The sequence below is a fragment of the Stegostoma tigrinum genome, chromosome 7 (assembly GCF_030684315.1).
Source record: "Stegostoma tigrinum isolate sSteTig4 chromosome 7, sSteTig4.hap1, whole genome shotgun sequence".
Lineage (NCBI taxonomy): Eukaryota > Metazoa > Chordata > Chondrichthyes > Orectolobiformes > Stegostomatidae > Stegostoma > Stegostoma tigrinum.
The window spans coordinates 61,754,614-61,782,471 of record NC_081360.1 but is presented as its reverse complement, the minus strand read 5'-3'; the positions used below and the strand labels follow the sequence as shown (position 1 = coordinate 61,782,471).

General features: G+C 40.4%; 1 long non-coding RNA gene across 1 annotated transcript; it reads left to right on the top strand.

Moving 5' to 3' along the window:
* On the top strand, window positions 1–24,463 carry LOC125453770 (uncharacterized). The gene is made up of 3 exons (XR_007247849.2): window positions 1–164; window positions 18,973–19,108; window positions 24,337–24,463. It is a non-coding gene; the product is annotated as an uncharacterized LOC125453770 (long non-coding RNA).
* Window positions 24,464–27,858: the final 3,395 nt, after the last annotated feature.

The following is a 27,858-nucleotide window of genomic DNA, read 5'->3' as shown; positions in this document are numbered from 1 at the left end:
ACACAGCAGAAATCAGTCCAACAGAAGTTTAAACCTCTCAGGCAAATTCCTCATGTGTGTCAGGACTTCTGGGTTTCCGACACCCATCTCCCAACTTACCTGTCATCTCAAATGATCTGGATACGAGAAGATTTGGACAATTAACGTTGTTTCTCTCTCAAAAGGTATTGCCAGATCCACTGAGCAGTTTCATCTATTTTTGTTGATTTTTAAAATTTCAGATATTTCCACACTCTCAGTATATATTTGTTTATTGTACTTACTGTTTTAACAACCTGCCATTATTGTAAAATAGCATCAATGAGATGGAATCAAAAGACTCATCCAATTACAATCCAGAAGACAATTTAAAGTTCATTCCTTTATAGAAATTTATAGCTCAGCTGTGACCCTGGAAGTTTGAATGGGGCTTTGGTTGCTACAATTAGCCTGGAGATAGCAGGTGTAGAACAAAGTGCATTTTTTATGAACACTGTACAACAATGACAAATTGAAATCTGTCAGGGCAACTGCATTGTTAAAAAGTGATCAATTTGTGTGTCCTCAGAGGGAAAAGCACAAGGAAAAGACAGATTTTACAGTGAAGTTCGATGGCATTGCTGGAATCAGCTGAAGTGGAAAATGCCTTAAGGACCCACTGTCTTTGGCTGTTTGCTAACTCTGCTCCTTTTCAAGTTTTCTGCCTGCAGTGACAGAGACACTGTGGTGGATTCACAGATATACGTGGAGGGTAAGGGGTTTAGGAAGGGACGAGAATATATCATGACCCAGTGTGAATAACTGAAAAAAAAACACACCATACACTGAAGTATTTGAGGAATAAAATAGTATTCCTCAAATCATTTTAAGCAATTTTGAAAAAAAAACAATTGTACTTGGGATGTGAGCATTTATTGTCCATTTCTAATTGTCCTTGAACTGAATGGGGTGTAAGCTATTTCAGAGGACAATTACAAATCAATTACAATGCTGTGGGCTGAAGTTGCATGCAGCCAGACTAGGCAAGGATGGCAGATTTTCTCTCCTGCAGGGTATTAATGAACTAGGTGGTCATTTTACAAAATCCAGTTGCTTCATGAATATTATCAATGAGACAAGCATTTTGTTCTAGATCTATTAATTGATCAAATTTAAATTTCCCTAATGGCCCTATGGGGTTTGAAGCCTTGTACTCTGAACATTATGGTGAACCTCTGGGTTCTACTCTGTTTTATTTGTGCCACTTTCACAGATTATGTCCAAACCCTATCAACATTCTCAGGTAAAGCATGACCTAACCAGGCCCCGGAGAAGGTAGTGCAATTATCTGCTGAGACTCCTAATCCAATAAGAGTACCACTGTACTATCATTCCTAAATCTAACTGACTTGTTCTGAATAAGTGTCATGTTAGACTTGAAATATTAACTCTTTTTCAATCTCCAAAGATGCTGCCAGACTTCTTGAGTTTCTCTAGTTCATTTTGCATTTATTTCAGATCTTCATTATTTGCATCCTGTGCTTTTATCTAATTACGTTGAATCTTGTTTTGCAAAGCTCTAGAGTAGTTGAGAGATAGTAAGAACTGCCAATGCAGGAGTCTGAGATAACACAGTGTGGAGCTGGAGGAACACAGCAGGCCAGACTGCATCAGAGGAGCAGGGAAGCTGATGTTTCAGGTTGGGATCTTACAGAGCCGAAACGTCAGCTTCCCTGCTCCTCTGATGCTGCCTGGCCTGCTGTGTTCGTCCAGCTCCACATTGTGTTATCTAGACTGGTTGAAGTTGTTTATACTTGCAGACTCGCTTCTGAATTTGATCTTCCAATACAAGAATTTGTTTGATCTTGATCAGGTTTGAATAATCTGAAGGAGTGTTTCTGAAAAAAATCATACTTATTTTAATACAAAAGCAAAATACTACAGATATCGGATAATAGGAAATATTGAGAATACTTAGCATGTCAAGGAGCATTTATGGATTAAGGTCGCTGATCCTTCATAGATTCTGGTAGCCTGCACTTTCTTCTCAGTGGAACAGTGTTGATCCTCACTGCTGACTGGCAAAATCCTTTCTCTTCAGTCATGAGACTTGGCCACCATCATTTGCCGATTCCTAATTGTACCCAAGAAGGTAATGGTGAACCATCATCCTGAATTGTCATAGACCATGACATGTGGGTATGACAAATCAGCCTTCCAGCCCAAGCATGAATGTTGACCCGGTCTTACTACAATGGGCACAGTGTCTAAGGAATTGTAGGTGGTTCCTAACTATGTGTGACCATCAGCAAACATCTATTTCTTAACATTCATTGCTATTAATTAAAGAAGCCGAGTTAGTTTAGGTTGTTTCTCTCTCCATTAAAAAAACTAGATTATTATTTTAGTGTTACATAGCTCATATTACAATCTTAATGCTTAACTTACATTCAGTGTAAAAATATTGGAAAAATGCCCAAAACAAATCAATGATGACACCACAGCATATATGCTTCCTATAATCTGAGCCTTCATAAATGAATTTTATGTTTCTTTGCCAATTAGTTTATGCTGAATTTGTCGGCCCAATAACACTGAACTTAAATGTAAATTCTAAAATTAAAACCAAATTTAAGTCTTGACTGAGTTCTGTAAGAAAATGATGGGGTCTTTTTAAAACAACTCACAATTGCCTTATTTCCAAAATAGTAAAACTAAGATTGATTAGATAGAGGATGAACTAAAATAGAATTACAAATAAAAATATTATAATAGTGTATAAGTGTCATTCAATGATATTGTTGGTATCAAGAAATTGAGAGCCAATGTAATTATTTAGCTGAAATAGCTGCTTGGATAGTTTTAACACTTGAAGTCTTCCATGCACAAATGGAAGACTTAAGTTTCATTTCAATGCGAGCAGGTATTTTCCATATAATGTATCTGGCTATTTTTGATTATTTTTGAGCCTAGGAGCAGGATCTAGCTAATCCTTTGATTGAATTTTGACTCCTAAATCTGTTCTGTGTTGATAAAAAGAAAAGGGAAACTGCAAACACGATATGCACCAAAGTATCACACCAGCAATTTTTCCATCATTAACTTTTTAATGAGCAATGAACCTTCTTAATAATTAAAATGCTCAGCTTCTTAGTCTTTATAGTGTTGCATAACCGAGTGTATGTTGGTCAGTGGCTGGCTATGAGCCATACACTGTGATCAGTTCAGTTTAAAAATGGGAATTTTAAACAGATCAATCACTAAAGAAACAAATGGACCATTGAAGAGAGGAAAAGGTTGTTTGCTGTCAGGAAAATTTAATGTGATGATAAAAATATAAACATTTAGCTATTTCATAGTTTTTATTTACCCAGGAAACATGTGCATTAAATGTTAACTGACTGTTGTATGGTAACTGATAACATTTCATGATGGAAACTGCTTACTAACTTCAGATTTTTTTCTCTAGTCAGAGCACAGATATTTTTCACTATTACTATGACTAACCTATATAATTTATGTTACACTGAATATCCACCCTTCCTTCCTTCCTTGCAAGTACAGGTGCTGTTAGAACAGTATTTCAGTACAGGAGCCGTATTGTGTAATATAATTCTTTTTAAAAAAATTAAGCTCTAAAAATTATTAACATTGTTCTTGCAGATATCCAAAATGCATCAGTTTTCTGAAGAATCAGATTAATATGACTACTAAGTTAGAAAGAATGGATGATAACAAAGTGTGAAGCTGGATGAACACAGCAAGCCAAGCAGCATCTCAGGAGCACAAAAGCTGACATTTCGGGCTTAGACCCTTCGTCAGAGAGGGCGATGGGGTGAGGGTTCTGGAATAAATAGGGAGAGAGGGGGAGGCGGACTGAAGATGGAGAGAAAAGAAGATAGGTGGAGAAGAGAGTATAGGTGGGGAGGTAGGGAGGGGATAGGTCAGTCCAGGGAAGACGGACAGGTCAAGGAGGTGGGATGAGGTTAGTAGGCAGGAAATGGAGGTGCAGCTTGGGGTGGGAGGAAGGGATGGGTGAGAGGAAGAACAGGTTAGGGAGGCAGAGACAGGCTGGGCTGGTTTTGGGATGCAGTGGGAGGAGGGGAAGAGCTGGGCTGGTTGTGTGGTGCAGTGGGGGAAGGGGACGAACTGGGCTGGTTTTGGGATGCGGTGGGGGAAGGGGAGATTTTGAAGCTGGTGAAGTCCACGTTGATACCATTGGGCTGCAGGGTTCCCAAGCGGAATGTGAGTTGCTGTTCCTGCAACCTTCGAGTGGCATCATTGTGGCACTACAGAAGGCCCATGAGGGGTGAGGGAGGAGGTGTGGGGGCAAGTGTAGCATTTCCTGCAGTTGCAGGGGAAGGTGCTGGGTGTGGTCTCCCTCACCCCTATCCCAGGCCCCAAGATGACTTTCCATATTAAGCAGAGGTTCACTTGCAAATCCGCCAATGTGGTATACTGTATCCATTGTACCCGGTGTGGCTTCCTCTACATTGGGGAAACCAAGCGGAGGCTTGGGGACCGCTTTGTAGAACACCTCCGCTCGGTTCGCAATAAACAACTGCACCTCCCAGTCGCAAACCATTTCCACTCCCCCTCCCATTCTTTAGATGACATGTCCATCATGGGCCTCCTGCAGTGCCACAATGATGCCACCCAAAGGTTGCAGGAACAGCAGCTCATATTCCGCTTGGGAACCCTGCAGCCCAATGGTATCAATGTGGACTTCACCAGCTTCAAAATCTCCCCTTCCCCCACCGCATCCCAAAACCAGCCCAGTTCGTCCCCTCCCCCCACTGCACCACACAACCAGCCCAGCTCTTCCCCTCCCCCCACTGCAACCCAAAACCAGCCCAGCCTGTCTCTGCCTCCCTAACCTGTTCTTCCTCTCACCCATCCCTTCCTCCCACCCCAAGCCGCACCTCCATTTCCTACCTACTAACCTCATCCCACCTCCTTGACCTGTCCGTCTTCCCTGGACTGACCTATCCCCTCCCTACCTCCCCACCTATACTGTCCTCTCCACCTATCTTCTTTTCTCTCCATCTTCGGTCAGCCTCCCCCTCTCTCCCTATTTACTCCAGAACCCTCACCCCATCCCCCTCTCTGATGAAGGGTCTAGGCCCGAAACGTCAGCATTTGTGCTACTGAGATGCTGCTTGGCCTGCTGTGTTCATCCAGCTTCACACTTTGTTATCTTGGATTCTCCAGCATCTGCAGTTCCCATGATCACTCATAGAAAGAATGGATGTTTGGAATGTTGGACAGTGAGTGAGTGAGTGGCATGTGATGAATGCTCGCAGGCTAGTATATAAATGTACCTTTGGATGTTGGGAGGTAAATCTCCTGAAAAACATGTAGGGCTAGAATCACAACATTACCCCACTCCCTTTCAAATATCTACAGAGTGAGATTGAAAGTGACCTCTTAGATCTGTTAGGTAAGTTGATTTTTTTAAGTAATTGGATCTCTTTTGCATATCTAGAGGGTTACAATTTTTTCCTCTTGCAAGGAGTTGAAAGCAGAGATGAGCATGTTGGCCTAAATGGCTTGTGGAGAAAGGAGACTAAGATAATATTTGTGGCAGCTGACTGTGGCTTATATGCAATAGGACAATAAAGAACAGTGTGACAGTTAGCTGTTTAGATGGGGATATAAGGTACCTGCATAAGATAGAATTGATCAGTGTTGTCAGGTTTCTTTTGTGAGAAGTGCTTTGCATGAGAATTGTGCAAATGTCAGAGTGCAGGGTTCAGCATTTGAAAGTCTTTTTGCCATTCATCTTGCCTGGGGCTAAGTGCAGAAGATTCTGCCCAATGACTCAAATGTTGCTGTAGCAGGCCATCAAAATGTAACTGCCATCAGATTTGTCCTTGCACAGTTTTTGAGCTTTTAAATTTTGTTTCAAGTATGTGCTGATAAGAGCACATCCAAAAAATCAGAACATTAGGACCTGAGTGAACAGGCCAAGCGTCTGACTACCTCATTTATCAATTAGCTTGAAGCTTTGTGAAATAAACAGGGAGAGTATTGGGAAGCAGGTTTAAATTAGACCAAATGGAATCAATATCAGGCCAGGTACAGAAAGAGAATTAAAGGGGAGAGCATTTATTGACCTGACCCCTAGCACACAGATCTGTTAGAAAGCATTTCCAAATACAATGTGAAGCTTTAACTCCACAACTGTCAATAATGTCACTGATTGGTTTCCTGCCCAGAGGATGCCATGTTTGACAGCTGGGGCCATTATTTGAACAGGGAGGTAGTCAGTGATAGCCACAGCATGAACAAAGTCCATACCAGAGTTGCTGGTTTGACTGGAGGAGTAAAGAAATTGGTCATGGGGTAAGTGGTGAATTGAACAGAGGAATATGATGATGGTCAGCCTGAGGTGAGATAGGTTGCATGCATTATCTATCTGATGGAAGTTGGGAGTCAGAGGGTTGGAAAGACTTCTGGAAATGAGGAAATCATTATTTGGTTGTGGTGGGGCAGAACAGGATTTGCTGGGTGCATGAAGACTCCATGTTTGTTGATGGGGCTGTGTAAACAGATTGGAGTGTTCTTGGTTGGATCAGGGACCTTGATGTGAAGAGGCCTAGTGGAGTTTAGCAGCAGGGTCAGTGCCTGATGGACAGAAGCAGGTGCCTGGTTTCAGGAGGTTGATGGGAAGGCATTTGTCCCCTCAAACCAATAACGTCTCACTTCAAAGAAGCTGCTAGACATATCTTTTGCAGTGCAGGTCTGTCAGAGGAAGTGAAACCACCCCCCACCCACCTTTTCACAGCAGTCAGCTGCTAAATTCAGGAATCTAAAGGTCTGGACACTCAATTTGACAGCTGCTGCCATTGTCAAACTGCATGTACATGAGGTAGGTGTGATCATAGGGTATTGGCAGGTGAGATTACCAGATTTGGGGGTGGGTACAGGTGCTGAATGGGTAGGGTGTCAGTTTGCATTCTGACAAGATAAGCAATGTGGTATTTATGCCAAGTGGGGCTGTGTGGCAGAAATCAGGTCTGGCAGCAAGAGATGGAGGATTGAGTCAAGTCCAGAAGAGACAGTTGAGGTTTAACGGGGCCTGGCAGGATGGTGTGAGTGGCCAAGTTCTGAGAGAGTTGTCTCAGGATCAAGTGGGAGCATGAGCAATTTGGATTCAGTGGGGATGCTGGTATAAGGTTGGATCCAATGATCGAGGGGTTGCGTATAATCTGGCAGGGGTGGAAGTTGGGGTGACACAGAATTCTGGTTGTTGAAGGGGGGTTAGTTGCTTTCTGGTTCTGCAGTAGGGGGCGTGGGTTTGGGTCAGTCTGAGAAGTGTAAGCCTCTGGGGATGGTATTATTTGGGAGTGTGTTAGGTAAGTATAGGACCAGTTTAATCACTTCTCAGGAGTTAGACTATGTATTTAATTGTCTTAATGTTTCAGGAGTAACAAGTTTACCTAATTTCATTGGAACAATCCAAAGTCTTCAATTTAAGTGGAGACTTTTGGAGGAATCCTGGGCATAGAGGAATTGCCCTGTGGAAAATTCAATTTCCCAGGCAAATCCTTTGGAGTCTGCTATGATGGGGACTGTCCTAATACTCATCTCCCATCTACACTTGAAATAACAACTGTCTGACCAGTGGAAAATCTGTGTACTTATATCTTAAATGGCAATAAGACTCACATCTAATTTAATGTTGCAATCTACCCCACTACCTTACATTGGGTTAGTCAACTGCCTACCTTATGACACCAGTTCATGTTGTAAATGTTAAATTGGAGCTGTGTTTGTGAACAAAACCTAATTTTCAAGATTTTACCTTTCTGCCACCCCTAACCCAAAAAATCCAAACCCACCATTTATTTTTAAATTAAAATCATCCCAAAGGAAAGGCAAGATTAGATTAAGGGAGGAAGGAAAGTTTTTTTTTCAAGAAGTTTTTAACTTAAAAATGTGCAAAGTCACCAACAACAACAGTCAAATAAGTAAGACCCTGCAGCTACAGGAGTTAGTTTTCAGTGGGTGAAGGATAGTAATTGACACTTTTCACACTTTCAGCATTTCTCTTGAGCCTGTAATGGTGATCCTTAACTTGGAGTACTGAGTGTAATGCATACCTATCATGCAAATACAGCAACTACACACCATCTATGCAGCTCAGTGCAGAGACAGGCAATGAAGGCAAAGTGAAGAGAATTGCAAGATTTGGGACTGACTTTTAATCCTACGGCTTATTTTGCTGAACCAATTATGTGTAAGTCATAATAAGTGCCATTAAACTCACACAAACAAAAACCTTAGTCAATATTCATGTTCCGAATATGCCTGAAAACTAATGTTTATAGGGGAAGAATATCAGGATCACCATGTCAGGTGCAATGAATAAATATTTCACTCCAGGTACACTGGGAAACTCCAGCGTAATAACAGAAAAGATAATCTAGTTCAGCAATGAACACATTTAAACAGATTTGGTAGAAATGCATTTTTTTTAACACACACTAAAGACATGCTGGTATTCTGATGCAATTTTAGAATATGTGATCACTGAAATTGCAGCTGTTCCTGTAAAGAAGGTAGCCTGGAGACTTTATAACTTCTATCCAATTACAAGATTTCAGAGGCCACATGTTTCTGTTTCAGTATATTGTTCTGGGCTTAACAACATCACATTTCAACAGAACCAAAAAAAAAGTAGTATTGAACAAATTCAGTTGGACATTCAGTGCAGTAAACTTCAGTTCTTGGATTCCTATACAGCCTCAGCCTATTCTTATCAATTAATGAAAATTTAAAATATAACAAAATTGTTCCTTTTTACTTTTTTCTTTGCTATAACTAGATTATCTTATAAATTAAGGCAGGACATTGCCATAAGAAATAGCTTCACCAATCAGAGTTGACCTGCTTTGTTTAATATTTAAACTATGGTTGGCAGTCAACTATCAGTCATCACTAACTGCTATATTTTCCATCAGAAGTCCCCTTTCAACTAATAAGCATGATCAGAGTCATTATCAATGTTGTTGTCTTTTCATATTGGCATTTCTCATGAATTGTCCTGATATGTCGAAGACAAAAAGCTTCTACGAAATGTATTTTTTTCAGCAATATTAAAATCCTGTGAAATACTGTCAATATCTCTGATGCAAGGATGTAAAATCTGGTCAGGATCAACAATACACTTTTAATGGTCACCATTTAACATCTTAACAGTGAAGTCAAGAAGTAAAAATTGTAGGAAAATATGCTCAGTAGCAGCAGTGTTTACTATATACAAGATGCAATGCAGAAATTCAACAAAGATCCTTAGACAGCACCTTCCAAACCCACAACCACTTCTATCTAGAAGGACAAGGGCATAAAATGTATGGAAACACCACCACCTCTAAGTTCCCTTCCAAGTCACTGACTATCCTGACTTGGAAATATATCACCATTCCTTCACTGTTGCTAGGTCAAAATCCTGAAATTCCCTCTCTAATAGCATTGTGGGTCAAACTACAGCAGGAAGACTGCAGTGGTTCAAGAAGGCAGCTCACCACCACCTTCTGAAGGGCAAATAGGGATGGGCAAGAAATGCTGACCAGCCAGAGACGCCTACATCCCACAAATAAATAGAGGAAAAAAGGAAAATAATCACCAAGTGGGAGTTTTGACTTTTTTTCAAGCTTAGAAAATGGGAGAACAACAGAAGTATTAAATATCATGAACTTTGGAAGGTGCGCAGGTCTCTAATTAATGTAGTGTATTGTTCAATGTTAATACAGGATGCTCTGCTGTTGTTCTTTACCGAAATAATGATTGGTGTACTTGCACCCTAAGTGTATAGGTTCTTTCTGTCCATCATATCTGGAGCTCAGAGGACAAGATAGAGTCCAGTAAATAGACACTACTCAAATTAATTACCGTCACAGGTTTGTCTTTAAGTCTTGTGTCTTAAGGTATATGTATGTGCAGGGCATGTTGGAAGAATGATTAATAAAGCATGTGAGATTCTAAGCTTTATGAATGAGGCACAGAATACAGAAGTAACAAAGATATGATACATTTGCATGAAATACTGGTTTAGCCTTAATTAGGGTATTTGATCTCGTTCTGGGCAGCAGTCTTAAAGAAGAATGTTAGGCATTAGACAGCGTGCAGAAGAGAATCACAGGAAGAGTTGCAGAAGCTAGAACTGTCCACTGTAGAGAAAAGAAAGTTGAGAGGAGATCTAAAGTGTTCAAAGTTATGAAGGGTTTGGACAGAATAGTCGGGGGAAACCTGTTCCCATTAGTAGCAAGATCAAGAACCAAAGGTGATTGACAAAGAAGTTGTTATGATGTGAGATAACAAGGTGTAGAGCTGAATGAACACAGCAGGCCAAGCAGCATCAGAGGAGCAGGAAAGCTGATGTTTTGGGTTGAGACCCTTCTTTTCTGAAGAAGGTTCCAGACCGAAAATGCCAGCTTTCTTGCTCCTCTGGTGCTGCTTGGCCTGCTGTGTTCATCCAGCTCTACACCTTGTTATCTCAGATTCTGGATCATCGGCATTCCCTACTATCTCTCTATTATGATGTGAGGATTTTGTTTTCACACAGCAAGTGATTAGGAACTGGAATGCATTGTCTGAGAATGTGATAGAGGCAGGTTCAATTTTGGCTACCAAAGAAGAATTGGATCATTATCTGAAGAGGAAAAATTTGAAGGACTGCAGAGAAAAGACATAGAAGTGGCATTAATAGTAATGACATGACTTCTTTTGTGATAAGACTTCTATTATTCTTCGGCTATCAGGTGAAAATGCATTGAATCTAGAATTTCTCAATTTTTAGTGTACTATACGATATTAAACCATTTGCTTAGGTGATAGTGGAAAAAACTCATCTACATAATGGGTATATGAAAATTCAGTATACCTTTTTTAATTTCATGAGATAACCAAGCCATTGGCAGTGGGAGTACAGTGCATTTGTACAGCAGATTGCATTGCATAAAATTATATGCACTTCCTATACTTGGTTTGAGATTGGGCTTAGAAATTCAGTTAAATTGAACAAAACATTTAAGTTTTTATTTAAGATATTATAATAATAATAATAATAATAATAATAAGAAGAAGAAGAAGAAACCAAAAAACTACTCTTCTGGTGAAACAGTGTGAAATGTGATTCTTCTCCAACGAACATCAGTAAAAAATATGAGCAAAGAATAAAATTTGAAGCTGTAATTAACAAAGTATAGGAATATTAGTCACAATATTTATAACAAATTTGTATTCCTAAGGTGTGCCAAACATGCCAGGTTTACTACTATGGGTAGAATTTCTGCTAGTTCTATTCTACCGTCAATGGACTTATCTACTACTATAACTGATGTTTGCCTTGATTTGAAAAATGTAGCATTTGCAATTGATTGCCTGTTCATGGAGTCATCAACTGTATTGAATTATGTCAAGAACTGTGCAAGAAGTCCTTCAATCACTCATTCATCAGTTCAGTCGTGAAATTTTTAAAATTTTGTGTCATGAAATAGACAACATTGACAGATTCAAATCTGTGCCGTACAAATTGCCTCAGTGCTGGGTCCACTGCTTTCTGTCATTTGTACAAATGGTTCTGATGTGAATATAGGAGGTATAGTTAGTGAGTTTGCAGGTGACACCAAAATTTAGTGATGTAGTGGACAGTGAAGAAGGTTATCTCAGAGTACAACAGGATCTTGATCAGATGGGCCAATGGGCTGAGTTGTAGCAGATGGAACAAAAACAAAGTTGCCAGCAAAGCTATTAGGAGGGAAAACAATTTGCTCTGAAAAAGGGTCACCGGACCCGAAACATTAACTCTGCTTTCGCCTTCACAGATGCTGCCAGACCTGCTGAACTTTTCCAGCAACTTTTTTTTTTGTTCCTGATTTACAGCATTCACAGTTCATTTGGTTTTTATTTGAGTAGCAGATGGAGTTTAATTTAAACAAATGTAAGGGACTGCATTTTGGTAGGGCAAATCAGAGCAGAACTTATACACTTATTGATAGATTAGATTATCTACAGTGTGGAAACAGGCCCTTCGGACCAACAAGTCCACACCGCCCCTTGAAGCATCCCACCCAGACCCATCCCACTATAACCCACATACCTTGAACACTACGGGAAATTTAGCATGGCCAATCCACCTAGTCTGCACATCTTTGGACTGTGGGAGGAAACTGGAGCACCTGGAGGAAACCCACGCAGACACAGGGAGAATGTGCAAACTCCACACAGTAAACCGAGGCTGGAATCGAACCTGCGTCCCTGGTGCTGTGAGGCTGCAGTGCTAACCACTGAGCCACCGTGCTGCTCATGGGGCCTGTTGCCAATCAAAGACACCTTGGGGTGCAGGCTCATAGCTCTTTGAAAGTTGAATCACAGGTAGACATATTAGTGAAGAAGGTTAGGGACAGAAAAATCTGCAGTTGGTGGAATCCAAGAGAGGAAAACAGGAAGAACACAGCAAGCCAGGCAGCATCTGGACGACAGGAGAAGTCAATGTTTTGGGTGTTACTCTTCTTCAGTGAAGAAGGTGTTTGGTACACTTACTGTAAATGGTCAGTTCATTAAGGATAGGGATTGGGAGGTCATGTTGTGATATACAGGACATTGCTACTTTTGGTATAATGTGTTCAATTTTGCTCTCCTAGCTTTAGGAAAAATGCTGTTAAATGTGAAAGGGTTCAGAAAAGGTTTGCAAGGATGTTGCCAGTGTTGGAGGTTTTGAGCTATAAGAAGAGACTGAATAGGGTGGAGCTATTTTCTTTGCAGCATTGGAGGTTGAGGGATGACCTTATAGAGGTTTATAAAATCTTGAGGGGCATGTATAGGGTGATAGCAAAGATCTTTTTTTCCCCAGGGTAGAGGAGCCCAAAACTGGAGGACATAGGTTTAAGGTAAGAGGAGAAAGATTTAAAAGAGGCCTAAGGGGCAACGTTTTCATGCAGAGGGTGGAGCATGTATGGAACAAGCTGCCAGAGGTAGTGGTGGAGCTGGTATAATTACAACATTGAAAAGGCATGGGTGCATGAATAGGAAGAGGTTGGAGGGATCTCGGCCAAATGGTGGAAAATGGGACTACATTAATTTAGGATATCTGGTCGGCATGTATGAATTGGACCAAAGGGTCTGCTTCCATGCTCTACAACTCCATGATTATGACTCTCAGTTGCTCATCTTCTAAACTTCTGTTACCTGCTATCTGCGTAATCAGCAGTTTGGTTTCTGAGAATGAATAAATGCAGAACCATAAAACAGAAAATCTTAAAAATCCTACATATCTTATAAGCAACAACCTATCCAAAACTGTAAATCTGGAAATGGAAGGGAAGGAGGAACCCATGAAAATTGCAATCAACAGGGAGTCACACTGAGTAAATTGTTAGAGTTAAGTCCTGATGAATTTCATGCTAAGATCTGATAAGAAATGGTTAGTGAGAAAGTTGATGCTTTGGCATTAATTTTCCAAAATTTGATTCCTGGTTGATATCCTTAGATTGGAAAATAATTAATATAAATCCTTTATTAAATAAAAAAGAGAATGACAGAAATCAGGGGTCTAAATGCTAGAAAGCTTGACAAGGCACAGCTCAAAAATGTGATGGGATACTTTCCATTGGCCTGGATGAATGCTGGCCCAACAAGACTCTTGATGCCAGGATAAAGAAGCCTGTTCAATTGGCAACCCATGTACCACCTTCAACATTTAGTCCAATCACCACTGACACATAGTGGCAGTAGTGTGGGCCATCTATAGTGTGTACTGCAGTAACTCTCCAAGGATCCTCAATGACATTTTCAAAAATGCAAAGCCTTTACCAGCTGTAAGGATGAGGCAAGCAAATTCAAGGGAACTTCACCACCACCTCCAACCAACACATCATCCTTGCTTTGAACTATATTGTCATTCTTTCAAGTCAAAAACCTGGAACTCCCTTTCCAACAGCACTGTGGATGTTGAAAAAGTCATCTCATTACCAACTTCTCCAGGTGGCCTATCCAGCAACAATGATTTAAAAACATATATGGGCAGATTCTGGAGTGATTTCAAATAATTACGTTGTTCAAAATATATCTTGTCTCCTGCAAAGTGACAGGAGAGAACCAGAAGGAAGGCCGAGGGAAATTCATACTCATTAACTTCCAAAGGAGTGAAGCATGTATGATGTACTCTATTCCAGACTCTCTGCTTCTTACTCAACTTCAGCAATGCATTAGATGTTAGGCCTATTTCTCTTTAACACCTGAACAAAATATAAACCCATTAACTTGAAAGTTTATGACATAGGAAATGCTTTGTAAAATATTTTTGCACCTTCTTGCAATCAGCATTCTCAATATTTAAATAGACAGCTTGCTACAAGCAAGGGAGGATTTCTTTTGCTGTTTGTGGCAGAATTACAAACATTACTACCAAGAACACATTTCAAATTTCACTGCCACAATAAATCAAGGATGCTCACACCAGCCACTCTCCTCACCCCATAATACATTAGCCCATATCATTCCCAATCAGAAGACTTTAATATCTCCTGAGCTCAACAGTGTTTGATCACGCTCATTGATAATGCTCTGCATTCCACATTGTTCATTTAGTGATTGTTTGACATCTAGCAATGATGTGTTCAAAATAATGACTCTGATCCAAAATCAAACAATGCTCGAAGGACTTCAGTTGCAAACAATTATTTTTGTTTAAAGTGCTCAATGGTATTCAACAGATATAACCGGAAACCAACTACCAGGGAATCAAGGTGAAACAAAGGTCTCCTTATTCTAGAAGTGATCAAAAAGGAGAAAATTCAGTTAAGTCTTAGTAGTGTGCAATTGATTAATACAGAGAAATCACAACAGTGATCCTTATGTTGTCATTAATATTAGTTAACTTAGTTAAATTTAACTTTTTCTCTCAATCCTCCCCCAGCCCTACCTTCCTCCGCCTTTCATTCCCTCTGGCTGCACATCACACCCCTTCTCCTGAACATGTGTTTTTTCATGCCACTCTCTCCAGCTCTCTATCATTCCTCATCCACCTTGCCCACTTCCACTCCCATCTCTCAATACCAACTCTTCCAATTACAGCTGCCTCTGTTCATCCAGCCCTTTTCCTCATTTTCCCCCTTCTTGTCCTACCCCTCTCCTCCTCCCTACACCCCTCCTGCCTTCCCTCACCTCTCATTGCTTTCCTCATCTCTACTTGTGCATACAACTCCTCTTCCCACACTACTATCACCACCAGCTGTGCTATTCTTATTCTTCACCTGTTCTCACCTCTTCGGCTCATGTCTCCTAACATCACCTTCTTTTTCACCCAATGCCACCCTCAATTATCTCCATCTCATCACCAACCACCCTCTCCTCACTCCTTCTCATATCCTGCCTCTTCTCACTAACCCAAAACACCTTTTCACACATCCCTTCTCCTGATCCAAACCCCCAAAATCCTCTTTTCCCACCTCAACTTTGGACAAGAAACTGAATTCCAGAATTGATGGGAGAATGACTGCTATGTTTACCTGAGTATGGCTGCAAAAGTCTCCAGAAAAACAGGAATGAATGGGAATCTGGGAGAAACTCTCCAATGGTTGGAGTCATACTTGGCACAGAGGAAGATGATTGTGGTTGTTAGAGGTTAGTCATCTCAGATCCAGGCTATCTCTTCAGGAATTCCTCAGCTTGGTGTCCTCGGCCCACCCATCTTCAGCTGCTTCATCAATGACTATCCCTCCATCATAAGGTCAGAACTGGGAATGTTCACCAATGCTGCACAATGTTCAGGACCATTCACAACTCCCCAGATACTGAAGTAGTCCATGTTCAAATGCAATAAGATATGGACACTATCCATGTGAGGACAAGCAAGTTGCAGGTAACATTTGAGCCTCACAGTTGCTGGTTCAAATAAGAAATAATCTAAATATCACCCCATGACTTTCATTGGCATTGGCAACCCTGAATCTCCCATTATTGAGATCCCGTGATTTATCATTGGCCAGAAACTCAACTGCACTTGCCACATAAACACAATCGTTACAAAAACAGATCAGAGGCTAGGACTCCTGCAAATGAATGGTGTTATTAGAGATAGTCAGCATGGCTATTTGTGGGGGAGGTTGTCTCTAACAAATTTGACTGTGTTTTTTGAGGAAATGGTGAAGATGATTTATGAGGGCAGGTTAGTGCCTATTGTCCAAATTGATTTTACAAAAGCATTTGGCAAGGTTCCTCATGATAGGCTGGTCCAGATAATTAAATCACATGGGATCCACCATGAGTTGGTAAGGTGAATAAAAAAAATTGCAGTGGTTATTAGAGACAGAGGGTGGTGATGGAGCGATAGTTTTCTGACTGGGGGTCTGTGATCAGTGGTGTTCACAAGAATCAGTACTGGAACCTCTGTTGATTGTCAGCTATGTAAATGATTTAAATGAAAATGTAGGTGACCCAATGATTAAGTTTGCAGATGACATGAAAATTGGTGGAGTTGTGAATAGCGAGGAAGATTATCGAAGGATACAGTAGGATGTAGATCATTTGGAAAGTTGGGTGACAAGTGGCAGATGCAGTTTAATTTGGACAGGTGTGAGGTACTATATTTTTGGGAGGCTAAATGCCAGAGGAAAATATGTAATAAATGGTAGGAGCCTTAGGAGCATTGATATCCGAAGAAATCTCAGATTGCAATTTCATAGCTCCCTGAACATGGTAACGCACAAATGGATAAGGTGGTAAAGAAGGCATGAGGCATGCTTGCTTTCATTAGTTAGGTGATTATGTATAAAAGTTGGCAAGCCATATTGCAACTGTTAAAACTTCAGTGAGGCCACATTTAGAGTATTGTGTATTGCTCTGCTTGTCACAATAGAGGAAGATTGTCGATGTTTTGGAAAGGGTACAAGAGATTTACCAGGATATTGCTTGGATTGGAGAGTAGCATCTGTAAGGAGAGGTTGGAAAAACTTGGATTGTTTTTGCAAGAACGTTGAAAGCTGAGGAGTGACCTGATAGAAATACATAAAATTATGAGAAGCATGGATAGGTTTGGCAGTTGGAGTATTGCTCCCATGGTCGAAATGTCAAACACTGAGGAGCATAGGTGTAAGGTGAGAGGGGGAAAGTTTAAAGGAAATGTGTGAGGAAACTTTTTTGTACAAAGGCTGGAACTCACCTGGAACACACTGTCAGGAGAAATGGTAGAAGCAGATATGAAGCAACATTTAAGAGGCATTGAAACAGACTGATGAACAGGCGGGGAATAGAGGGATACAGACCACATGCAGACAAATGGGATTAGTTTAGAATGGCATCATGGTCAGCGCAGACTTTGTGGGTGTAAGGGTCTGTTTCTGTGCTGCACTACATGTAATGTTTTCTATAAAGAAGCCTCCCTCACCTTCAGTCACTCAGTGCAATGGAATCAGTTGATCAGTTATGTGCATGTACACTGCAGTAACATTGGTGACTACAAATTCCAGACTATGATATTACAGCAGTATGAATAATTAATGTTAATAACCTTCAAGACATCTGTCTCAGCAAGAAATTGATCCTTGTGGTATATTTTACATGAACTAACATGTTGGGTGGCACATAAACTTTATTATCCTGACAGTGTCATATTTGATCCATGGCACCATGTGACTCCTCAAGCCTTTTATCCTTTCTCCTCAAAACCCATCACCCACTTCTCATCTCATACACTTTTGCTATCTCCTCTCCCATCTCCCTTCAATTTCTCCCCCTCATCTCCCCTTCTCCACTCCCTCTGCCTTCCTTTCCTCATCCTCTGTGCCCCCTCAACTCCACTCTAGCCAGCAAGAACCTGGGGATAGTCAATGCTGGCTCAGATTGATCTGGGATCCATAATAGTTGACAGTGCAGAGAGGAGGTAGTTTATATAGGTAACTGGGCTTGGTGAGATAACAGGTCAGAAGCTGGTGGCAGGTGAGGGTTCTTGAGAGAAACTGTGGCATAAAAGGAACGGCGACCTAGTTCTGTTGTTATGTCCATTTGCTCTCCTGTCATGCTCTGGCCTCTGAGCTTCATTGAGAGTACAAGGGACCCAGATCTTGGAGCAGGGTGGAGGCATTGTTATAATACAAATCCAGAACTGGGAAGTGGATAGTAGTCACAAGAGAGGGAAAGGGGTGGTGTAGTTCCAAAACTGTAAGAAGGACAGTGTGTGGAGTCCTGAGACTGTGGGAGCAAGAGTGGGTCTAATCACCAGACTGTTGGATACAGAGGGTTTCAAGACTGTGAAAGAGAGGTGAGTGTTGTCCCAAGACTCAGACAAGTGGGCAGGGGTGTGCGGGTCAGGCACAAATGCCGACACAGGGACCTTTCTGCCTGGCCTGAAGAGGGTAATCTGAAAGGTAGGGTTGGCTTGACTTTCAGGTACCTTGGAGATTTAAAAGTCAGGTAAATCATTTCTTTAAAGGATTATTTTTTATTGACAAGGCATTTTTCTCATCTTTTTTCTTGAGTTGAAAACCTTGCTAGGATATCTGCTTTCTTTGGGTGGGAACACAGCCTGGATGATGTATGATGGCGATTCCTACCTGCAGCCTATTGAGTTTTACGTTGTTCGCATTGAATGTGAGTTGCAGACAACAGGAATGACATGGTCTTCTGTATCATCCTGGAACATGTTGAACCTCCACGATAAGGATCTCAGCAGTCAGATACTTGAAAATAACAACCAAGTAGCTGAAGCTGTTATGAAAGGGTTTTCATGACTTTAACCAGAGAAGGTACAGCGATATATCTCCAAGTCAAGATGACACATAGTTTAGAGGTGTACTTGCAGGTGGAGATTTTCCCATGCATCAGCTGCCTTTGTTTTTCTAGCTGGTAGAGGCCATGAGTTTCAAAGATATGGGAGTCTTGCACAGTTGATGCGTTACTAGCTTTTATTCTTCATGATATACTTTTGAATTGATTTCCACTAAACTCTTATACCTCCCAATGCTACCACCTTAATTTCACAATTTACTTTGTTGACTTTTTGCTAATCAGCTTCCCTGCCCTTGCTTCCATGGTGGACCACTTGTCACCTTTCCCCAAGAATTGGTCATCCCAGCAGTGCGGAAACAGAGTTGCAATGGAATGATCAGAAGGAAGGACAACCTGCCAGTTGAAACGGAATGATGAAGTAAGCACTGGGGAAAATATTTGAAAATACCTGGTAAGATTTATTTGCTGTGGTATGGTGTGAACCAATGAACACCTATAGATAACTTTCCCTTGTGTTTTTGATTGCAATGAATTGTTACAAGCATCAAAAAGTATATTTTTGGGAGCCAAATTCTTTTGAAAAGACTTATTCCTAGGTGATAAGTGGATTTCTTGACTTTCCTGTCTTCTATAATTCTTCTTGATACTCACCTACTTGAAAATCACATGGCGCAGTTTATACTTGTTTTGCCAAATGAATATAATGATATTGAGGCCCATCTAGTCTAGTCGGCATCACTGCTTCTCACTACTAATGACCACTCATGACCATCTCCCAACACTCATTTCAACTGAACATTTCTACAAAGCATGGTGTTTTTTTAACAGGCTTATTCAATATAATTCCAGAACTCAATGACAGCTTAAGCCTTGGCAATTTTAACTTTTGGGAATGGTGGTACCTGGAATTGGTAGTGAATTAATGTGCGTTTGTGTATCCCACTCCTATTGCCATTACATCTTGCTAACTTTGAATTGTATCAAAAGGTTACCATGCTATACAGGGCGATGGGATGTGGTTTGTCCCTCAGCTGTGGGAACATTAACAATTCAGCGGGATGAGGTGGCCACTGGATTCGATGGCTCGATAGAGAAACTTTATAAACGTATTGGGTCAGCCACAAACCCCAACATGATCTTCCGGTGCTGTGGTTTGTTGCTGCTCCCAGAGTTTAGAACCCGATTTATAGAACAATAGAGAAGTACATCACAGGAACAGGCCCTTCAGCCCTCCAAGTCTGTGTTAATCATCATGTCCTGACTAAACTAACAAACAAACCTTCTGCCCTTACTTGGTCTGTATCCCTCTATTTCCCCTTGGTTCATGTAACTATCCAGATGCCTCTTAAATGTCACCAAACTTCCTGCTCCACTACCTCCTCTAACAGTGGTTCCAGGGTCCTACCACTTTCTGTGTGAAAAGGTTTCCTCACACATTTTCCCTTAAAAAGTCATTCTCACCTTGAACCTGTGCCCCCTTGTAATTGAAACTTCAAACCTGAAAAAGTCCTTGATTTTCCACCCTATCTATGCCTCTCAAGTTTGTAGACCTCCACCAGGTCTCCTCTCAGCTCTGTCATTCCAGTGATAACAATCCTAGTCTTTTTAACCTTTCCTCAGAGCCAATGCCCTCGAGACCGGGCAACATCCTCGTGCACTCTCTCCAAAGCTTCCATATCTTTCTGATAATGTGGCAACCAAACTGCACACAATGCTCCAAATATAGGCCAACAAATGTTTTATATAGCTGCAAATTGATTTGCCAACTCTTGCACACCATTCCCCAGCCAATGAAGGCAAGTATACCATATGCCTTCTTAATCACTTTGGCCATTTGTGTTGCCACTTTTAGGGAACAGTGGACCTACACGCCCAGATCCATCTGCATATTAATACTCCTAAGCGTTCTGACATTAACATTCTACAATTTACACCTAAATTTGATCCTCCAAAATGCATCACCTTGCATTTGTCAAGATTAAACTCCATCTTCCATTTCTGTGCCCAAGTTGTCAATCTACCTATCATTGGCAATATCAGCAACTCCACCACTCTTCTTATCAACTGCAAACTTACTATTCAGACTGTGCACATTTTTCTCCAGATCATTTATATATACAACAAACAACAGAGGACCTAAGACTGATCCCTGTGGAACGCCACTTTTTACCAGTCTCCATTCTGAAAAATATCCTTCCACCGCTATCCTCTGTCTTCGATGACCAAGCCAGTTTTGTATCCATCTAGTTAGCCCACCTGATTTCCATGTGATTTTATAGCTGCTATCTTGGTGGCTGCATTCTTTCTCTTCTTTCTCATAATTTTCTTTCTTGTTTTCTCTTTTCTTCCTCTTCTAATATTGTGGGGAAGCTGGAGCTGTGCTCTGTGGGTTGTTGGCTGCGACAGTGGCGGTGGCTGGAGTGAGGACTTCCCACTGCGGGACACCCAAAGCATGGACTCGGTAGATCATTGGGTGCGGAGCCTGGAGTGAGGACTTCTGGTTATAGTAGGCCTGGAGTGTGGAATCAAAGATTTGGCAGGTCTTTGGCAGCAGCGCTGGCAGTGGTAGAGCTGAAGCGCAGACTCAGCGGGTCACTGTCTGTGATGGGCCTCAGCAGGTCACTGTGGTACTCCTTGGCAGGTCACTGTGGTGGTGCTTGGTGGGTCACTGTAGTGGTGTTTGGTGGATCACTGGTGAAATGATGCCCGGAGTGAGGAGTTCTTGCTGCAGTGGGACTGAAGCACTAGGAATCCTTGAGGCTTGGGATACCTTGCAGAAGCTCTGGAGCTGTGTTTGAAGGCCCCTTGTACAGAAAATGAATGTAATTTTGTTTCATTCTTTTTGTAACTTAAAATAGTGTCAGACTGTGGCACACAACACTTTTCCCTGCATCTTTGAGAAAATAAAGAACTCACTCACTCACAAGTACTGCTACCATCTCTTTTCCAACATTGCCAAAATTAAAATCGACCCTCTTTCTAATGAATGTAAATGGCAGGTTTAGCACTATTTTCAGTATATTGAATAATTTGACAATGATGGTTTCATTTTAACTATGTCAATATTACACTACATTATTTCACTCTACATACTTTATTGTCTTACTAACTACTGAATTTTCTGAATTTTTTTTTGAAAAGGTCCCCTCAGCAAAATCTGTCTCAGAAATTTGTCTTGTATTTGAAACAAATTTCTGTGTAGGATACTGACATCATTCCTTATCTGACTACACAATCAGAGCTAAAATCATTTATCAGATGGATGGCAACCACCCCATTTTTCTAAGTGCACCATATGTGATGCACAGATGTATACAAGAGATACTCATAGAAAAGTTTTCAGATTTAATTACCATCATTTACCATGCAAAATAGTTACATATATTGATTTGACATTGCAGCACACACATTAAAAATAGCATATGCACACTAATCTCTGTTTTATTCAATTCATTGAAAAAGATGCCATCATTGAGTGCAGACCGTTTGTTAGCGTGAATTTCAATAATTAAAACACTTAAAAACAAATTAGAAGGCATTGATTTTACACTTATTAAAGCTCCTTAAGGGATGAGGCAAGACATTCTTAAAGCAACCAAGTGCAAAAAATGTCTCAGCAGCAGAAAAGTGGATTATAGCCTTCTTAGGTTCCATGAGAAGTTGGTTATACTACAATCTGCACAAAGGCATATGTGAGTTAGGCTTGTAAAAGTGACTCAACTCTTTTGCTAATATTTGTTATTCAAAATCGCAATGTATTCAAACATGCAGCTTAAATAAGTTGCTGGCATATATGCATGAAGGACATATTTAATAAGGTCATGAATCTGTGGTTTACAAGAGTTTGTGTACTATTATTGTCAATAATTTGCGAACAGTGTAAAACAGAAACAGCTGGCCCACAGGAGCTCACAAGCCAAAGTGACCAACATGCCTCCTATGGGAAGCCTCTCAATCATAGTCATCTTAGCCCAAGCAGTTAAAATGGTCTAGCCCTCACATAGCTGACATCAAGCAAGGGCAGCACCCCATTCAGTCAGTCAAAATACACTTGCCAATTAAAATAGCCACTTCAATCTTGCAGTGACATCACTCACATCAGTTGAATTAATAAGTGCAAAAGTTTCAAAATATGCATTATTGGTTGGAACTTTACAGTAATTGAGAAATAAAGCAAAAACAACATCACTGTACCGATAACATGACCATTTAAGAAAAAGACTAATAACCTAATTTTGAGTTTTCAAGCATTTGTTGTGTTCTTTTCAAACAGTAGAGTGAAATTCACACGACTTATATGTATTCATCATGGGCCACTCCCAGTTTCAAGCAATTGGCACTGACCATTTGTCAGAAGTGAACTTCAAGCCACCAACTATAACAGATTAAACGTGTGTGTATTTTGCACAGTTTTGTAAATTATTCACACCTCCTTAATCTGCTATCTATACTGATATAAAAAATTCTCTGATTTCCGGCATTCATTCCTTCAAGCAGTTACACCTAGCTGTTTGTTCTTCACTAAAATTTGTTTATAACTGAGATAAGATTTATAAAACTTTTCCTACAAGTGTATGGTTTTGCTATGCTCAAAATGTAGCTTTATTACAACCAGAATTAGCAACTACTATCAAGTGTGAAAGAATCACATTAACACCAACAGGATTGTTTTAATTGTGGACAATGTTCGAGTTTTACAGATTATTTTATTTGTTTATTTTTCTGCTGTTAAATAAAGTTCCTTAATTGTAATAGTTTGGAGTAATAGATGATATTGTGATATTCTACTGTTTATCCTCAATGGGAAAAGATGCTGTGAAGAAATGGGAACTCCAGTTGCTAAGATCTTTGCTCCTAAGCACATTTCCAAAAACTTTGTTTGACGTGAGGGTTGATATTGTTGATATTTTAAGAAATTGATAATCAGACTAATTTAAGATGCTCGAGCCAGTTGCCCAGAATACAAGGTTCAAGGGAGACCCAAAAAATGTAACATTTGTGTCTTAGTTGCTTCATGTTTGAACTTGGTAATTTGTGAATTCTCAGCTGTGGGGCCACTGCTAAAACGGTCTCAGGCAGTAAAGTGCTTGCCATAATTATAATGTAAACTTCTATGGATCATACTGAACATGAAATGCACTTGTGTAAATACTGCTGAACCACAACCATCCATGGATTGAGACTCACTTTACTAACTTTTCAGAGACATTGCATAATACATTATAGATAATTAGATGAAAACATGTATATTCACAGTCATGAAACTGCCACACTGTTTGTATTTTTTTTTACCTGTAGTAGGAGATGTTGCAGTATATAATCATTTCATGTTCAGTTCATTGTTAGAAATGGAGCAGTCCTCATGTTGGGATAATCATATGCTCTTTAGTTGTCTGGTGGCTGCATCGCCAAATATAAAGCACCCACATTTTCATTCAAACACAGTATGGGGAGATATTTTGTCCATAAAGAGCGCATTCAAACTTTGAGCAGATGTGTCTTGTTTTATTAAAAAAAGTGAAAAATGTTCAGTGTTTTCTCTGTGAGGCCTAGTGGGATTGCTCGCTGTATCTTAAACATTCACCTCATCAATGAGCTAACCCTGTTCTATTTCACTCATGCCCCCCACCCCTTCACCTATTTTAGCCCCATCTTACTATGTGTGGGTCCTGGAACAAGTTGCCACTGCTGGGACTTCCAACAGTTGACCTGCAACCCTGACGACAGTGCAATAGTTATAAGGCTGTTATGCTCTTGGACAAGTATTGTGAGCCTGGAGCTGCTCTTCACATTTCCTGACATTTGCCCAGGACATGGTAGAGAAGGGAAATCTGGCATACTGTTGCACAGGGTGGTGCAGAGGTGCGACATCCTCTTCCCCAGGACCAGCAGCAAAGGCCAGAAACTGGACTGGCTTGAGGTTGCCATTGGGTCGCTACAATCTTAGCCAGCCTGTGGAATGCACAGCAAGTCTGAAGAAGATCGATAATCTTCTACACATTGCCAATGTAAGTATGATACTCCTCCTTCCTATATCACACACTTACTCTTTCTCTGTCACCTCCTACCAAGATTCAGGCACTACCGTTCTCCCTCCTGCCTGCACCACTCATTCTAACCCAGCACAACTCTCAACACCACTATCCCTGAATACCCTATGCACGGCCTACTCACTCCCCACCAGCACCCTAAGTGTGCCAACTACTTTCATCTCTCTTAATATCTGCCTCATGATAGCACATAAAGAATAAAGACAGGCAGTAGGCTGCTAGACATCATCTCCTCATCCTTTATCTGGAGAGCATCCTGATTCTGAATCTTGAGGGTAGCTGACTGACCATTGCCAATTCCCTAGACTGATAATGGAAGCTAGCCTTGACATATTGTGCCAGAACTCCAGACTGCAAGCTATCTCCCTTCACTTGATGAAGGACCAATGAGAATTGTGATAAGTTTCCTGGTTTTGTGTCAGTGCTAAATGGTACAGCAACAAAGCAGTAGTGTCAGCCTAGTACCCCTGGCTGAATGGGCAAAAGGCAAAAAGGCAAGGCAATGCAAGGTTGGAATGTCACAAGCATGAGTGAGTAAATGCTATGTCAGGAAGTGAAGAGACCAGAGTTGTAACCTGGTCCAGTCAATGAGTTGGGTGCATGTTCCTGCATTCAAAGTGCCTTTACGAGAGAATTGCAAATGATAGTTGATGCTACAGTCTGAGTCATAAATTTGAACTGCAGAAGCATCCTGTATGTGGATCACAAATGTGCCTTGAGGATTCCTAAAGGCTGGCACATATCAGATGACAATGTCCATAGATGTGGACGGCATGTAGCCTGGTAATGAATATGGAGGCCCTTTAAAGCCAGTGATGAACTGAAATGACAAGTTGCCTGTTCTGACTTCCACGTCTAAAATTCTCGACATCCAGCTTGTTCAGTGCATTTGGTAAGATAGGAAGCTGCAAACTAATGAGGCAAGATGTGCAATTAGTAAGGTTGCTAATAAAGGTAAGCTGTTAAATGGCAACTCTCCACTGTCTAGCGTGAAACTTGCCTTGATGCCTGGCAGATATGTAAAAGGTGCAGAGTGTTGCTCCTGTCATTGAGGTGGAACTTGCTGGACTTCTTATGTAAATCTGCCACAAATCTTGTCACAGCCCATATTGCTCTGTGTTCAACCCAATGTGCTTGGATGTTGTTGACTATTAATATAATTTTAGATAGTGGTATATCAGGAAATGTGTTAAACAATTTGATTTAAAATATGCAACAATTTGGAGGGACACAACATGTTTGGCAATCTATATTAAATGACATGGTCTCTGACTAAGCAGCACTTTGTTCAAATGAGTTGATTATATGCCAGGTCAGGAATGAAATGTGCAGAAGGGACGCACTCATAATAGCATCAAAATGAAGCTAAGCTTTACTTCTAAGTGGATTGGAATAGGAAATTGTGCAGTTAAAGTTAATGTGGATTAAAGAAGACTGCCTCCACAAGGTAAGAGAAGTGGCATACAAAGAGGAGGAGAAACCTCTAGCAGGATATAAACGAGGACTCTTAGTAGGACAATTAATAAAAAAACCCTTTTCAGACTTGGGTCTTTCCTATTAGCTCCCAATTTCAGGACTAATCATGATAATCATGAGCCTGAATTAAAATCTCTTTGTATCTGATTTCATTGAGTCATGACATTTTCATTTTAATAAGCCACACACTTCCATACAGCTTACAGTTCTGATGCTCCTAAAAAAACACTAGGAGTGACCGGAATACAAATGGAATATTAAACAAATAATCAACACAAGTTTAGGAGATTAGGTAGGTTTGGTGGTTGTTTTGAACTGGCACAGACTCAATGGGCCAAAGGGGCCTTTTTTTCTGCACTGTAGATCTATATGACTCTCTGACTGTAATATAAGTAATACATTTCAAAAATACATTATCTGATATGGACAAGAAGAATAAAGGATGTCAAGTTTAGTCCTTAGAATCTTTGTGATGTTAAATTTCAACCCAAGACCACAGCTGTTTAATTGCTGTTTTGTATTGTTGGCAGTAGTGGAACCTAAAGATACCTTTGTGTTCTTGGTGAAGGCTTTCTCAGTTTGCTTTCTCACTGGGAGTTGACTTCTGAAAGTTAAAACAAAGAAAGAGAGAGAGACTTCCAGCTTTTATTGTTACAAAATCGTTAACTCTCTCTGCTCAAATACATCTACTGAAAAATGGTTGGTTTATATATTGTAAAGCCTAGCTCCATTTTCTTTCTAAACAAAGCAGGTATAGGCAAACTTTGATGTTCAATATCATTTACCATGCAATTATGAACGAAAGCTGTAAATGTAAATTTCTGGATGCTGACTTAATGCATCATTTCAACTTCTTTAGATAAAGTGGCATCTTTATTGTAGGCAGTTTTATTTATTTCACTTGGGTCTCCTGGACTTGTCTCAGTCTGCAGTCAGGTGATCATGGCACCCAGGTCAGGCTACTCCTTTAAAAAAAATTACATGAAAGGCCTCAGATCTAATAGCCAGGTGGTGGAAGTTGAATATAATTTTCCATATTAATGACTATATCAAAATGGTATGTATGTTACAAATTGAAAATTTTGCATAATAAGGCATGGCTGAAAGCTGAGATACCTATTACCCTGTTGAAACTCCTGTGTGATTGACATCTCTGGCTCTCGGCTGTGCTGTCAATTTGATGATGTGTATTTATAAAAGGTTAAGAAAGTTCTAGTGCTTGCAGTTTCTGAAATTGATATTGTAAAGGGTCTGGGTGATTGATGCATTTTTTTTGACTTGTAAGAATTTACTTTTAGGTGACATTTTTAAGGTGAGAGGAGAAAGTTTTAAAAGGATCCTGAGAGACAATTATTTTTAGATAGGGTGATTTTTATCTGAAATGAACTACCAGGGGAAGTGGCTGATGTAAGTACAGTTACAACATTTAAAACACATTTGGATAGGTACATGAATAGAAATGGTTTAGAGGGATATGGGCCAAATGCAGGCAAGTGAGACAAATTTAGTTTGGGAAACTCAGTTGGCATGGATGAGTTGGACCAAAGGATCTGTTTCCATGCTGTATGACTCTATGACTCTATTAACATTGAGTGTAATGAACTAATGACTGTTACAAGCTTTTTTTAAAAACACATTAAGT